The 14731-nt window shown below is 42.0% G+C and overlaps 1 protein-coding gene across 1 annotated transcript in view; it reads right to left on the reverse strand.

The window, feature by feature from the left end:
- Positions 1 to 3433: 3433 nt before the first annotated feature.
- The window catches only part of MAS1 (MAS1 proto-oncogene, G protein-coupled receptor), a 29253-nt gene continuing 17955 nt past the window's right edge, over positions 3434 to 14731 (reverse strand). Inside the window, exons 4-5 of the transcript XR_013993147.1 lie at positions 9074 to 13617; positions 3434 to 5278 (exon numbers count right to left, since the gene is read on the reverse strand). The gene's annotated coding sequence lies outside the window, so the exon portion shown is untranslated. The remainder of the gene's footprint in view (positions 5279 to 9073; positions 13618 to 14731) is intronic.

Genomic DNA, 14731 nt, shown 5'->3' on the forward strand with positions numbered 1-14731 from the left:
GGCAGAGAACTGTGGCTTGGCCTTGCAACAAGAAGTCAGTGAATCCTGCCAACAACGTGAGGGAGCTCGGGAGCCAGTTTTCCCCCAGTGGATCTAATCGTGATACTGTAGCCCCGGACAGCGCCTTGACCACAGCCTGGTGAGGTGCTGCAGTGAAGCATGCCCAGTCTCCTGACCCACAGAAACTCTGAGATTATAAATGTGTGCTGTTGTAAGCTGCTAAATTGCTGGTAATTTGTTACGCAGCAAATAGCTAACTCATGGAGAGAGTAAGAAATAGTTTCATGTTATCCACTTTTACTTTAAAATATAAAAATTTTGTTTCTAGGTGGTCCCTTCACACCAGAAGGAGACCCTTCCCTCCACTTCCACTGCCATAGAGGGGATCCCCCAATCCAAGCTCGTGGTGAAGCCCCTTCTACAATGCATGACGGCGGAAGAGAATGGTTCTCCCAAGGAAACCCAGGGTCCTGTGACCCAAAGGAAAAGGAGACAGAAAGTGAACATCCAAAAAACAATAACTGCCCACCTAAGAGTCCAACCCACTTCATTTGACAGAAGAAGCGACAGGCTCACAGAGGTAAGTGGCTTCCAAAGTCATCTGCCATGACAGGGCCAGAAGCAAAACATCCTCAACCCAGGACTCATCAGCAGAGCGCCCGGTCTGACTAATGTTTTTGGATGATCTCTGTTCTTTTAATCTGTTTAGGAATATCTAGTCAGTGACAAAGCATCAAAATCAAAGTTAGATAACTAGTGCAGATGAAAAGAAGTTTTAAAAAATCCAACTGTGGAATCAAACTTATTTGGAAGAGAAACGCCACTTTTGCTGTCCTTTTAAAATATTTCCAAATGATTTTTGCATATTAAGGATTTTGAATTACTCCCACAATCAAGAACAACAGAATAACAAATATGAACCTGTTAAAGAAAAAAGAATTTATTCTCTCTCTCTCTCTCTCTCTCTCTCTCTCTCTCTCTCTCTCTGTCTCTCTCTCGCTCTCTGTTTCTGTCTCTCTCTGTCTCTCTCTCTCCCTACACTTATAAATGCTTGTGGATCTTTTCACATAAACAGATGGAAATGTAGGCTCTCTTAGTGGAACAAAGCTTTGAGCTTAAATCATCAGATACCCTCCTTTACACATAAATAACTGAGTTGCTTGAGGAACCAGTTTCATGCTGGGTGCTCTGCTAGGCTCAGTGGCTGTAACTTCCCTGAGGTCTCCTGCTCTCTCCCTTCCACTGTCATGTGATTTCTGTCAAGCCCACCGGTGGTCCAGGAGCACCGGAAGTTTCCGAGGCAGTAGATGTGAAGTGGCTTCCTGAGGTCAGGACACAGCTGCTCACTGACCCCACAGGGGCCCTGCTGCCCTCAGAGTGGCTGCACCGCAGAGCGAGGCCCTTACGAGTAAGGGGAGTGTCGTTGGTCAGGCCCTCGGAAAATGGCGTTTCCCTCCTGCATGGCCTCCTCCTTTCTACTTCAGCAGGCATGCTCTTCGGGATGGCTACAATTCCACAAAGGCCAAGGGGCACGGGAGCAGGGAGGGCACAGATAGAGGAGAGAAAGTAAGTACAATGTCAAGTCCTGCCATGTGACTCAGAGCAACATACTTCTCTGAGCCTCAGCTTCTCCCGTACAGAATAAAAGTACTAATAGCTATCCTGCAACCTCGCCCTGGTGAGCAAGTCCAACGACATGGGTGATAGCTGTGTCTAAGGTGTTCAGTAAATATGTGGGTGCCTGTCTGAGCCAATTCCACATCCACAGTCACCTCCACTCACCCACGGCAAACGCTCGAGGATTTATGGAATAAACACTGACACTGCAGCACTTACTGTGGACCAAATGCTAAATGCTTTACACACAGAACACTTAACCCTCACAACCTCATAGGACACGAGCGCTGTCATGATCATTCCTGCTGTGTAGATAAGGGAACTGAGTCACGCAGGCTAAGGTACTTTGGAGTAACTAGCTGGTGTTGCTAATACAGCCAGAACACAGACTCAGGCAAAGGATCCCACATCAGGTTTCCCATCACCACGTTCTGCTATCTCTCGAGTGAATGCAGTGTCCCCAAAGAAAGGGACCAAACTTTCAGGGAGCCACCCCTCTCATTTTTCCTTCCTCACATTTTCCACCACCTGTCCCCCCAACCCTCTTAAAGTCTGGGGCTCCTCTGTCTTTCTTCCAGATGCCTGGATTCCGACTCCTCCCTGGGCCCCTTTCACATCACCACCTCCACTGGGTCACCTTCCTCTTTGCTGTGCCCTGACCACCTGTAGCTTTCTGAAGATCACTCCCAACTCCTGGCCGAACTGGAGGCGTTCCACCTGGCCTGGGGCCAGGTATGCAAAGATATTCCCTTGATTAAAGGGCATGGCCTTTTCAGGCAGAGAAGAGCCCTTCCAGAGCAAGAATAACTTTCAAAGATACACACCATATCTTAGAATGGAATCAAACCACATGTTCATACATTGTTCTTGTTGAAATAGTGCCTCAGTTGTCACCCGGCAAACTTCCAGTCAGCCCTGTTCTTCTCTCCTTTCCCAACCAGTTTGGTTTATTGGCTGTGGCAGCTTCAACATTTCTCAGAAGAGCTTGTACCCTCCTGGTAGAATGAAATTAATGAATGTTGTAAGATTGGAGATGCAGAAAGAAACCTAGAAAGCTCTTTCATCTTCTTTGATGCTAGAAGTATGAACACTGACAGGGGAGAGAGCCCTTGTCATCCTCATCTGGAACACGAGTGGGGGCAGCCAGAGTTCCCACAGTGATCGAACATTATCACTGGGCAAGTGGGAACCAATCTAAATAGCCAACAATTGGACAAATTATGCTACAACCATAGAGTGCAATTTTATGATGGCGTTAAAAATTATGCTTCTAAGTGTAATCGTTTTAAAGTATATACAGAGGGTGCCAAAAAAAATGTATACACATTTTAAGAAAGGAAAAAACTATTAAAATTGTAATAACTCACTCTATACTGATAACAAAAGATGAATACAAGTCACGTTTGACTTCTGCAATTACAAGAAGTGCTCAAAGTGGTTGCCATCAGCATCCAGACACTTCTGATTACGACGAACTACTGCTTGAGCATAGATAACTCTCTTAAAATGTGTATACATGTTTTTGGCACCCCCGGTGTTTCTGGGCAGAGGTTAGGTCACTGTTTTTATGACTATATTTTACATTTTTATACCTGAAGAAAAAAAAAAACTCCATGAGACCGAGGACCTAGCTGGTCCTTGCATTGAACAATGGACAGTGTGGGCTACCTGGCTTCCTGGACAAAGTTAAGCAAACCCAGGGCATCTTTTGGCCAAGATTTCCTGTATTCTGCTTGTGTACAAAGCAACTATCCTTCTAAAACATATTTAAAAAACAAATATTATCTCATACAATGTTACATCATGACCAATTTAAGTTTTACAAAACATGTTTTTCATATATTTGAAAATGGAATTGTGATTATCCATTTTGTCAGTTATATTTTACTTAATAAAATTCCCTGTTTCTTAGGAAAAAAACATTTAATGACATAGGAAAATCATATAATTTACTTTAAAGTGCAAAAAGCTGAATACAAAATAGTAATGATGTTAAACATTTATTAACATGCCATGAAAAACACCAAGATGAAGTATATAAAAATGTTTGTAATTATCTCGTATGAGTCACTTTTAATTCTCTTTATATTTTTCTACTTCTCAGATCCTCTATAGGCATTTAATATCTTTTAAGTGGAAAAAAAGATAAACTTTATTAAGCAAACACACCAGTGGCTGCCAGCCAAGGAGAGCACGTGGAGCTGCCTGCGCCTCTGCCAGGGAAATGTAAGGACACAGACGGTGGCTCAGAAGACGCGACTATTTCTGTTACTGTTACTATGGTTACCTGAGCCCTTGCTTCCCTTTCCAGGCTGGTATGGTGTGTGTGGACAAGCAAGGGTGACAGAGAGTTCACATGAAGCATAAGACCCCCAGCTCACTGCCATCCCTTAACAGAGACCATTACAGAATTAGGTAAAACACTGTTAGTCATTAGGATGTTTACTAATTTAAGACCTTCCTCTTTTCCCTCCATAGTTGTTATAGTTGTGTTGGCCTAAAATGGTCTCCATGTTGTATTCTTCTTCATAGCAGGCTTGGACTGTTAGCTCAAAGCCCACCGGCACCAACTCAAATTCTTACACATTCAGCTACTTAACATATAGTTCAAATAAATATATATATTTAGCCATTGAGAGCCCACCCAGTTTCTATAACCCATGAAATTGCACCCAACATTTGTTAGCCACAGATAAAATAAGCCCTGTAGCTATAAAAGACCCTGTATTAATCAGGGTTATCCAGAGAAACAGAACCAATAGGAGATAGATAGATAGATGAGAGAGAGAGAGAGAGAGAGAGAGAGAGAGAGAGAGAGAGAGAGAGAGAGAGATTAAGAAATTCGTTCATGCAATTATGGAGGCTGACAAGTCCCAAGTTTGGGGTTGGCAACCTGGAGACCCAGGAGAGCTGGTGGTATTAGTTCAGTTTAAGCCCAAGTCCAAAGGCAGGGAAAGATCAATGTCTCAGCTTGAAGGCAATCAGGCAGAGAGAGCAAATTGTTATTTGCCTTTTTGTTCTATCCAGGCCTTCAATGGATTGGATGAGGCCTAACCACAGTGGGCCTGTCAGCCTGCTTTACGCATCTACCCCTTCAAATATTAGTCTCATCCAGAAACACCCTCCCAGACACACCCACAATCATGTTTCACCAAATATCTGGGCACCCTGTGGCCCAGTCAAGCTGATACAGAACATGAACCTTCATAACCCCAAACGACTGCTGCCCTTGGGAGCTCTCTGACCCAGAGACTCCTTACCTTGCAGCTAAGTGACCTCACCAGGACATGTAAACCTCCTCTCTGATTCCTGGCAGTCCTAAGAGTTCCGGTGCCCTCTTCTTCTGAGTGGTGGCCTGCTGCCCCCTGTATCTGGAGGGTTCCTGCTGTTAGGGACCTCCCCAGTATGCAACTTGTCAGAGTCCTGTCCAACGAAGCTGTTGTGCAACACTGCCATCTGGTGGTCGTATCTCTTCCTTGATCAGGCTTGAAACCCTCCAACAGACCACAATAATCTTCATTGTACCGTGGAAGAACTTTCTTATGGTCCTTCCTGTCCCTGTTCAAATCCTTGAGAAGAGAGCGATCACCTTCAAATGATGTTCACTGCATTGAATCAGTCCTCAAGCTCCTTGGATTTCTTATCCCTCGCCCGAGGAATTCTGAGAGAGAGGGTGTGTTGGGGAAGAAAATCAGGCAGGGTGAATGAAGTAGCCTGTCTCCATCTCCTAGCTTCTCTCAGACAAGTCAGCAAAGTCAGAACTTAAACCACTCTGAGACCTTTAGTGGTGCCCAGCACAGAAACAGTTGGTGCCCACCACCTGCCCTCTACGCACTTCAAAATATGAATAATACTAAACCATGAAACTCAGAGCTTATTAAAAATAATTTAAAATAGTGTGCTGGAATTAAAAATAATTTCTAGATTTTTCTGTATGAAAAATTCTAAATAACTTTATAAAAAATAAATGTTTTGATCCCTGACTTGTTGGCACATGTTGCCTGTGGAGCAATCCTGTACTGCTTACACTCAAGCATAGTACAAAATATAGATCCTTTGAGCCAGGCCACACCATTTATGCTTAGCATACAGGATGGCATGTAGAAGATGCTCTGTAAATGTTTGAACTGATTTGAATAGTAGATAGGGTAGAATTATAATGACCATTTTAAAGTCACATACTACGGAGGACTATATTTTTCTTCCAGCTGACCTCAAGCAATTGAAATAATGTGGTATACTATTTACAGCTGTTTCTCCCCCCCCCTTTTTTTTTTAACAAGAAAAGCTTGTAAAAATATATCAAAAGGGAGAAAATGCTTCTTGCATGATCCATGAAAGAAATAATTGATAAACTGGACTTCATTAAAGTTAAAAACTTCAGCTCTGTGAAATTCAATGTCAAGAGAATGAGAAGACAAGCCACAGAATAGGAGAAAATATTTACAAAAGACACATCTGATAAAAGACTTATCCAAAATATATAAAGAATTCTTAAAACTATACAATAAGAAAACAAACAACCTAATTTAAAAATAGGCCAAAGACCTTAACAGACACCTCACCAAAGAAGCTAACAGATGGCAAACAAGCATATGAAAAAATGCTCCACATCGTATGTCATCAGAGAAATGCACATTACAACAATAAGATACCACTACACACCTATTAGAGTGGTCGAAATCTAAAATGCTGATACCACCACATGCTAACAAGGATGTGGACCAACAGAAACTCTCATTCATTGCTGGTGGGAATGCAAATGGTACAGTCACTTTGGAAGACAATTGGGCAGTTTCTTACAAAACTAACCATTCTCTTAACAGACGATACAGCAGTTGTGTTCCTTGGTATTTACCCAAAGGAGTTGAAAACCTACATCCACACAAAAACCTGTACATGGAAGTTTATAGTAGCTTTAGTCATAATTGCCCAAACTTGAAAGCAACCAAGGTGTCCTTTAGTAGGATAAACTTTTGCACATCCAGACAATGGAATATGATTCTGTACTAAAAAGAAATGAGCTATCCAGTCATGAAAAGGCATGAAGGAAACTTAAATGCATATTACTAAGTGAAAGAAGCCAGACTGAAAAGGCTACATAGAGTGATTCCAACTATATGACATTCTGGAAAAGGCAAAACTGGGGAGACAGTAAAAAGATCAGTAATTGCCAGAGATTGGGAGGCAGAAAGGGTTACATAGGCAAAGCACAGGGTGTTTTTAGGGCAGTGAAAATACAGTAGGCCCCCTTATCTGCTGTTTTGCTTTCTATAGTTCCAGTTATTCATGGTCAACCTTGGTCTGAAAATATTAAATGGAAAATTCCAGAAATAGACAATTCATAAGTTTAAATTCATTGCCATTCTAAGTAATGTGATGAAATCGTGTGCCTTCCCACTCTGTCCTTCCCGGGATGTGAATCATCTCTTTGTCCAGTATCTCCAAATTGCTTATACTCCCTGCCCATTAGTTATCAGATTGACTGTCATGGTATCGCTGTGCCTGAATATTCAAGTAACCCTTGTTTTACTTAATCATGGCCCCAAAGTGATGCTGGCAATTCGGATATGCCAAAAAGAAGCCATAAAGAACTTCCTTTGTGATAAGGCTTGTGATAAGGCATGTATGTATAGGAAAAACACAGCATGTATAGGGTTCAGTACTATCCAGTTTCAGGCATCCACTGGGGGTTGTGGAACATATCCCCTGCAGTAACGGGGAACTACTGTACGCTGCATGACTGTATAATGATGGATACATGTCATTATAGAGTGACATATCCAAAACCACAGAATGTACACCAGTACTGAACTGTAATGTAAACTATGGACTTGGGGTGACTCTGTGACAACGTAGGTTCATCACTTGTAACCAATGTACCTCTGGTGAGGGATGCTGATAATATGGGAAACTGCATGTGTCGGGGCAGGGGCCATATGGGCAATCTCTGTACCTTCCCCTCAATTTTGTTGTGAACTTAAAACTCCTTTAAAAAATAAAGCCTTACAAAATTCCTTCTTAACCAAACATTTAATATTTCTAAATTTAAATAATGATATATTTTTTTAAAACTCAGATCTTTATTTGGTAGAAGGAGGCTACGTTATTATATAAAGTTTTCTGTTGCCAAAATCCAATGTAAATTAACTAAAAGGTCAGAATTATATGTTAAAAATATCTTAAGCCATTTTTGGATCACTGAAAGAAAGGACAGAAGGCAACTGACCTCTGATCTTTCATTTGTCTTATTTGGTAATTAATAAATATATTTGGAAACCTTCATTCCTTCCTTCACAAAAATATTTTACTAGAGAGAATAGTTAATATTCCTCAGAAAAGGATGACAAATAGAACTAGTAAAATGCTATTTAAAGAATCATTTATTTGGCTTGTGAAGCTCTGCCTATCTCTGAAAGCCAACGCCACTCCAAACTCCCAAGTCTTACAATGTCGGAACCCTCTGATTAATTGTCTTGATATTTACAGTCTGTCTGAGGCTATTATCTGTGGAAATGTATTTGCTTCTGCCAAATATTCCCTAAAACACTGGGTGGTTGGGATTTTCTCTTTATTGGAAGTAATCTAATATTAAAACAAGTCCCTATTTGGGACTCCTGGAGTGGTGTACCTAGCAGGGGAGTGCGAACCAGAGGTAGACAAAGCCATCCAAATCTACAGGTCAGGCTCAAATCAGCTCCGTTCATGATTGGATTAAGGTGATGAAACCACTCTCTCTGCCTCACCAAAGTCTGCAGTGAACCCTGTCTGGGGGAGATAACATCATGCAGAACTTCTACACCATTCCTAACCTGGGGTCTGTGGACCCCTGGGTCCTTTGGATTGCAATTCAGTATAATTGGTTTCTTTGTAGTCCCACGCATTTTATTATCTGCATTTAAGAATATTTTTCTAAGAAGGAGTCTGCTGGTTTCACTAGACTGACAAAGGTTGTCCTGTCACATTTCTCTTGTACAATGTCCAGAATGCAACCAAAAATCACCAAGCACACCAAAAAAAAAAAAAAAAAAAAGAAAAAGAAAAAAAGAAAAGAAAAAAAATAGGACCAAGAGCAAAAATCTATTGCATTCTGGGAAAGGAAGAGGCTCCAAAAATTGTGGAGGGGGGGAAGGATGCATAGACTGTTTATTTATTTTAAAACATTTAAGTTCTTTGATGCAAGAAGATATAGATTCCTGCTAACTACTGCGTAATTCATTTTTATTCATAATTTTGTGTACTCTTAATTCTTATCTCTCTGAAACCAATCTCATTCATCTTAGTTCATCAGCTTGAGCATTTGTTCATGTCTTTTAGCCTTATGTTTTATCACCTAATTTCTCTCCTATTCTTCTCAACATGCCTTAGAACTGCCCTCCATGTTTCCAGCCCCACCTGTCTTCTATTTTTCACTCTGTACCCTCCAACTTGCCAGGTTCTGCACTGGAACACTTACTTTATTTGCTTCCTTCAGGAAACAGGTTCACAGGATCCATTTTTAGGAGGAACAACAAGGTGAAAATGACCCATGCAGCAGGAATTTCCAGATACTCCCTAGAACTGGTACCCAGGTCACTGAATTAGGTTCTCCACTACCTGAGTTCTTCGTGTCTTGTCTGTCGGAAGTGGCTGCACAGCTTATGCAGAACCTTCTGCCAAAAGCTGAAATGAGAACACTGGAGCAGCCCCAGTTCCGTTTCCTCTGTAGAGTTTAGCCATAACATACCACGTTGCAGCAGCTGGGCTGGAGGAGGAAGACAAGCAAACGATTAATGAGCCAGAATGCCACAATTTTGTTTTCTTAATAGCTAAACTCTGCGCTACTTATCTCTGAAAGATACTGAGCTCGAAGGAACATTTTAATAGTTCCCCAGGGATTCCTCATGTCATCTACATGACATATAAATTTCTCGACTTCCTTTTTGGGAGTAATAGTGAAAGAGAATCTTTGGTCAATACGGGGAAAAAGTCATTATTTGTGTTAGATGAAGAGTAGGCGCTCTGGAGTCAAGCTGTCACAGTTTGAATTCTGGTTCTATTAGTAAAACTAGTCTGAGGACACAGGAGATAAGAATAGGATACTTACGTGGTTGGTTGTGAGTGTTAAATGAGATAGATTCGTGAAGCCCTAAGAAAAATGCCTGGCAAATAGAAAGCTATTTGAGTTAGTAATATTAATCTCCATTTTTCACGAAGTAGATATCATTATTTATACAAACAAAGTCTCACAACTCTGGCCAGTAGGTCTTACTTCTGAACTCATGTGCCTTCCAGAAAGGAATCGCTGTACGAGCAGTGGAAAAGTCACTGTACACAATCAACTCCCCCTTCTGTTTAAAACACAAGGATATACCCAATCTTAAAGCTGCCCAAGGCTCTAGAAACAATAAGAAAATTTGTTCCATTAGTTTCTTGTGAAAAATCATGGAATTGAAAAAAACTTAGATAGCATGCCATCATACAATTTTTATCATGGACGTATTCACATGTAGATCATGCAAAAACTGTACCACAGGACTCATCGTCTTAGGTGTGCAGTTGGATGTTCGACAGAATGTAAGTTGAAGGAAATACATCCTAATTTTTCAGAGACTAATTACCCAGGTGATGAATGTTTGCGACCCTGTGATTTCTTTCCTTCTCGGGTTTTCTGTATCATTGCTTCTCTTGAAACCCAAAGGAAGGATTCCAGGGCAAGAAGAGGGAAGGGAAATGGGTGTCACGGAGACATCCCGGACTTGGAGCTGATGTGAAACCTGGAAATGCTTTGAACTGCAGATTGAGATGAGGATGTGAGTGGAGGGGGTGGGGGACCTTACAAATTGGGACAGAAGCGTGCTGGGCAGCCCAAGGCATGGACTCTAACAGGCATTTGTCACTTTAGAGTGTCCTATTATGTGTAGCATCTGTGGCATGTAGAGGCCCAGGTTTCGCGGGGCAACGGAAAGGGGCTCCCTCTGCCTGTCCCGCAACAGCTGGGATGTGAGTGTATAAACTTGGCGTTTTCAGCGCCACTCTCACCAGGACTTTGCAGACAAATAAGCAATTTGAATGTAATTTGGTGGCAGGCAGAGGCAGCAGCCGGCAGCATCTTGGCTTCCAGATAGTGTCCAGGCAGTGCTGGCCGTGTGGGCAGCAGCAGCAGCAGCCTGACCATACTCTGCCTGACATGGCGTTTCTGCACCTCAGCAACAGCTCCAGATTCTTTAGGTCATCGATGACAGCTTTTCTTTAGACCTAGCATAACACAACACAATATAATGCACTACAGTACAATTCAGTCCATTACAATACCGTACAACACAATACTGTGCAATTCAATACATTATAATACAATACAACACAATACTGTACAATACGATATGATATGATACAAAATACAACAGCATAACTTTACAGTTATGCACGACTCCCCAGAAAGAGAAAGGAGAAGAAATCAAGACTAAGTTCACAGACCCTAGAGCCAGTACTTCGCAACAAGCCATACCAAGGGACATTTTCCATTTGTTTGTATTTCCAATCCATTACAGACCATTTCTTTTGCAAAATATAATAAAAATAAGTGACTTAGAAAATGAAATAAAAAACAAAGTCATACAAAATACAAGTGTAATATTTTAATTATTAGATTCAACAGCCATGAAATTATTCTGTCAAATTACTATCAATTTTTCTCAACGCTTCCTCTTAGTCTGGTCTCCCGGTGGACCAGGAACCAGTCTAGGAGCTACTCCAGTCTAGAGGGGGAATCTTTCTCTGGGTCAAACCCTGTTCTCCTCACAGGCTGGGACTGAGGTAGGGGCTGGGGCCAATCTGGGGACACCTCCTGAGAAACCTTCCCCTATAGAAATCCCAGTCATCCAACAGACACGGTTAAGTTCCTAAGACATCAATGTCTGCCTTGTCTTCCCGGATGGGCCCTTTCCTGAACTTGAATCAGCTTTGAGGAGCACCTCCAGTCACTCGGGGTCATCTTTTGTAACCCAGAGGGAGAGTGCACAGGTTCTTCCCGTCTCCCAGGCCACTTCCCCAGTGTTATAATTTCATTCTGATCCCCACAGTGTAATCATCTGTGCGGGGAGGGGACACACAAGGACCCAGGAGACTCTCTAATATGTCTGTGGCCCTCAGGAATGCTTTGCTCTCCTGGCCTTGTCTCCTTTCAGTTCACCCAACTTGATGACAAATAAGGAAAACGATTGAAAGTTGAGAAGAAGGTCTGTAAGGAAAAGTCAAAGCCAGCAGGAACTGTCTGAAAGTGAGAATACTCGAAGGGTCTTGCGGAGAGGGTTCTATGCAGCTGTCCGGCCCTCCTTCGACGATAGGCCCACAGAAATGGCTGACATGGAGGACTGAGCCAGCCACCGGCTGATGGACAAGCCCTACCCACGTAAAACCAACAGTGATTTTTCTACTTCACATGTCTAACAAGGCCCTTCAAACCTGAAATTCAACTGGCATATACTTTGTTCTTGTTCTGTAGAAATACAAGGCGAAATTTGGGGGTGCTAAGCCCTCCAAAAATATAATCAGTGCTGGATAAGTGAGTCCCTGGCTCAGTCAGATTCAGGAAGAGAAATGGCCTCCCCTACCCCCTGGGCCTCATCATGTCCTCTCTCCTTGGAAGAAGAAAGGTAGAAGCTCCCTTCAATTTCCCATAAACATTCAACCACACTCAACCAGAGCCAATGAGGCTAAAGGATTTTTAACGAGGTTTCACTGTGCTGTTATTTTGTTTTATGTGTTTTAAGGAATGTTTTCAGTTTTCTACATTTGCCTAAAGGCAAATCATTCTAAAGAATTCACTTTAATCAAAAGCATGCATCAATAAATCAGTGTGATAATAACTTTTGCATTAATAATATCCTGAAATATTTATCCCACAACTCGGGACAAGGCTTATATTTCTTGTTTAGGATGGCGATGGTACAAAGCTTGCAAGTGCTAATCAACCCAATATTAGGAATGTTCTGTTTTTGTTTTGTTTCTTAACTTGTTAGCAATCAGAATTTATTCATGCTGTACTCAAAAGCCATATGTGAGATTTTTATCCTTCTAAAAACCCAACAAGAACCCTTATGCATGAGCATTTCATTCCTGGTCTCTGAAAAACTCCAATAATTTCCTCTGAACCTAGAGAATACAGTTTGGTATGACTGAATAAAATGGTCCCTGAACATAGAACTGGAATTATATCTATAGCAAGTTAGCTACCAAAGAAAATCTCTCCCTCATTTTCCTAGGATCACCTTATGATTTGCCAAAAATGGAGTTTCTGAGCTTTACACATACCTCATTCCTCAGGTTTGAGTCAAGATGTCTGATGGTTCTCTTGCAAAGTCAACTTTCCAGGAAACAATGAGGATTGGCCACCTCGAGGTCAGGATTGCAAATGGATGTGCTGAGGCCACATGAAAGAACTTCCAGAAGAGGGTTTTCCAAAACACTCTAGGCCAGGGGTGGCAAATTCCTATTGTCACCAAAGCTGGCCAACGCTTGTTTTGTGTGTGGCTACAAGTTAAGGGTAGTTTGTTACATTTTTAAACGTTTGAAGAAAAACAAAGGAGAATTTTTATGACATGTGAAAATTCCATAAAATTTCATTTTAATACCTGTGAATAAAGATTTTACAATCATACTCATTTATTTACGTTTTACCTGTGACTGCTTTCATGCAAAAAGGGCAGAGGTAAGTCCATGCAACACAGATACTATGACCTGGGAAGCCCCAAACGGTGTCTTTTTGCGCCTCTGCAGCGCCTGCATTGGGATCGTGTGGGGCTGCTCCCAGAGGAAACTACGTTGATTTGAAAATCCAGATTCTGAGATGTATTGTTTAATTAGCCTTCTGTCTTTGCACTGTCACTGGAGACCGTGCCAGTGCCACGTCCCCTGGAGTGATGGAGGGAGCTTGTCTGGCTTCTCTGTCATCAGTACTGTTGGCTGGGTGCCCTCATTGGGCCAGATACTGTTAAGGTTGCTGAGGAGAACTCCTGGTGCCTTGAAAGTATAAGAACCAGTTGTTGTTATTGTGGTAAAATTATATAACATAACCTTGACCATTTTCACCAGTGTTAAGTGTACAGTGCAGTGATATTAAATATATTCACATTGTTAAGCAACCATCGCCACCATCTGTCTCCAGAACTTGATTAAACACCCCGCCTTCCTCCCTCCTCCCAGGCCCTGGCAACCACCCTGTTACTTCCTGTCTCTATGAATGTGACTCCTCAAAGGACCTCATGTAAGTGGAATCACACAGTATTTGTCCTTTTGTCTCTGGCTTATTTCACTTCACACACATGATCTCACCTACTTGGCACAGCTACTTTGCGAGGCAGGCTATTTTTATCCCACTAGACCGGATGCTGCCGGTTAGCCCCAAGGCCACCCTGAGGTCACCTGTAGTCAGATCCTGCACTTGAGCATGGCTCCTCAGCCTCTCTGCCTCCAAGTGTTCTCACTGCGCTGCTCCCTTCCCTGCCTGAGTTCATACTCCTTCTCCATGTCCCCCTAAATAAATGACCTGCACCAAATCCTTACCTCAGGATCTGCTTTGGGGGAATTCTAACTAAGTCACCAATTGTAGATAATTAAGGGTTAGAGAGATGAACTTGTCGACTCTTGCACAGCTACTAACTAGAGTCTGGCTGTTAGTCCCAATCTTCTTTCTCCAGGTGAAGTGTCCTATTTTCAGCAGTATATACCTGATCTGTCAGGGTTGCTTATTGGAAATCCATTTGGAATTTATAGTAGACTGATGGGGTGTGGCAGACTAGAGACTGGGGAGTAGTCACGCACACATTTTCTAACTGTGTAACAAACAGAGTACAAAACGGAGGGGCCCCAAAACTAACCGGCTTCCTTCGAGAACAATGTCTGCCTACATTGCTCAAAACTCATCAGTCAATCTGAAAAACTAAACAATGTTCTCATGTAGAAGGAGACATTTTGGGAACTGCATCTCAGCTTTGGGCTCCTCCTGAAAAGAATGTCTCATTGGTGCCTGCATTTGCCTATGTCATTTGAATCATTAGCTTTCTGTTGGGTATGATCTATTATTCACATTGAATCTGCTTTGGCAATTCAACCTTTTGTGTTAACACTCATAAAT

The sequence above is a fragment of the Rhinolophus hipposideros genome, assembly GCF_964194185.1.
Source record: "Rhinolophus hipposideros genome assembly, chromosome: 3".
Lineage (NCBI taxonomy): Eukaryota > Metazoa > Chordata > Mammalia > Chiroptera > Rhinolophidae > Rhinolophus > Rhinolophus hipposideros.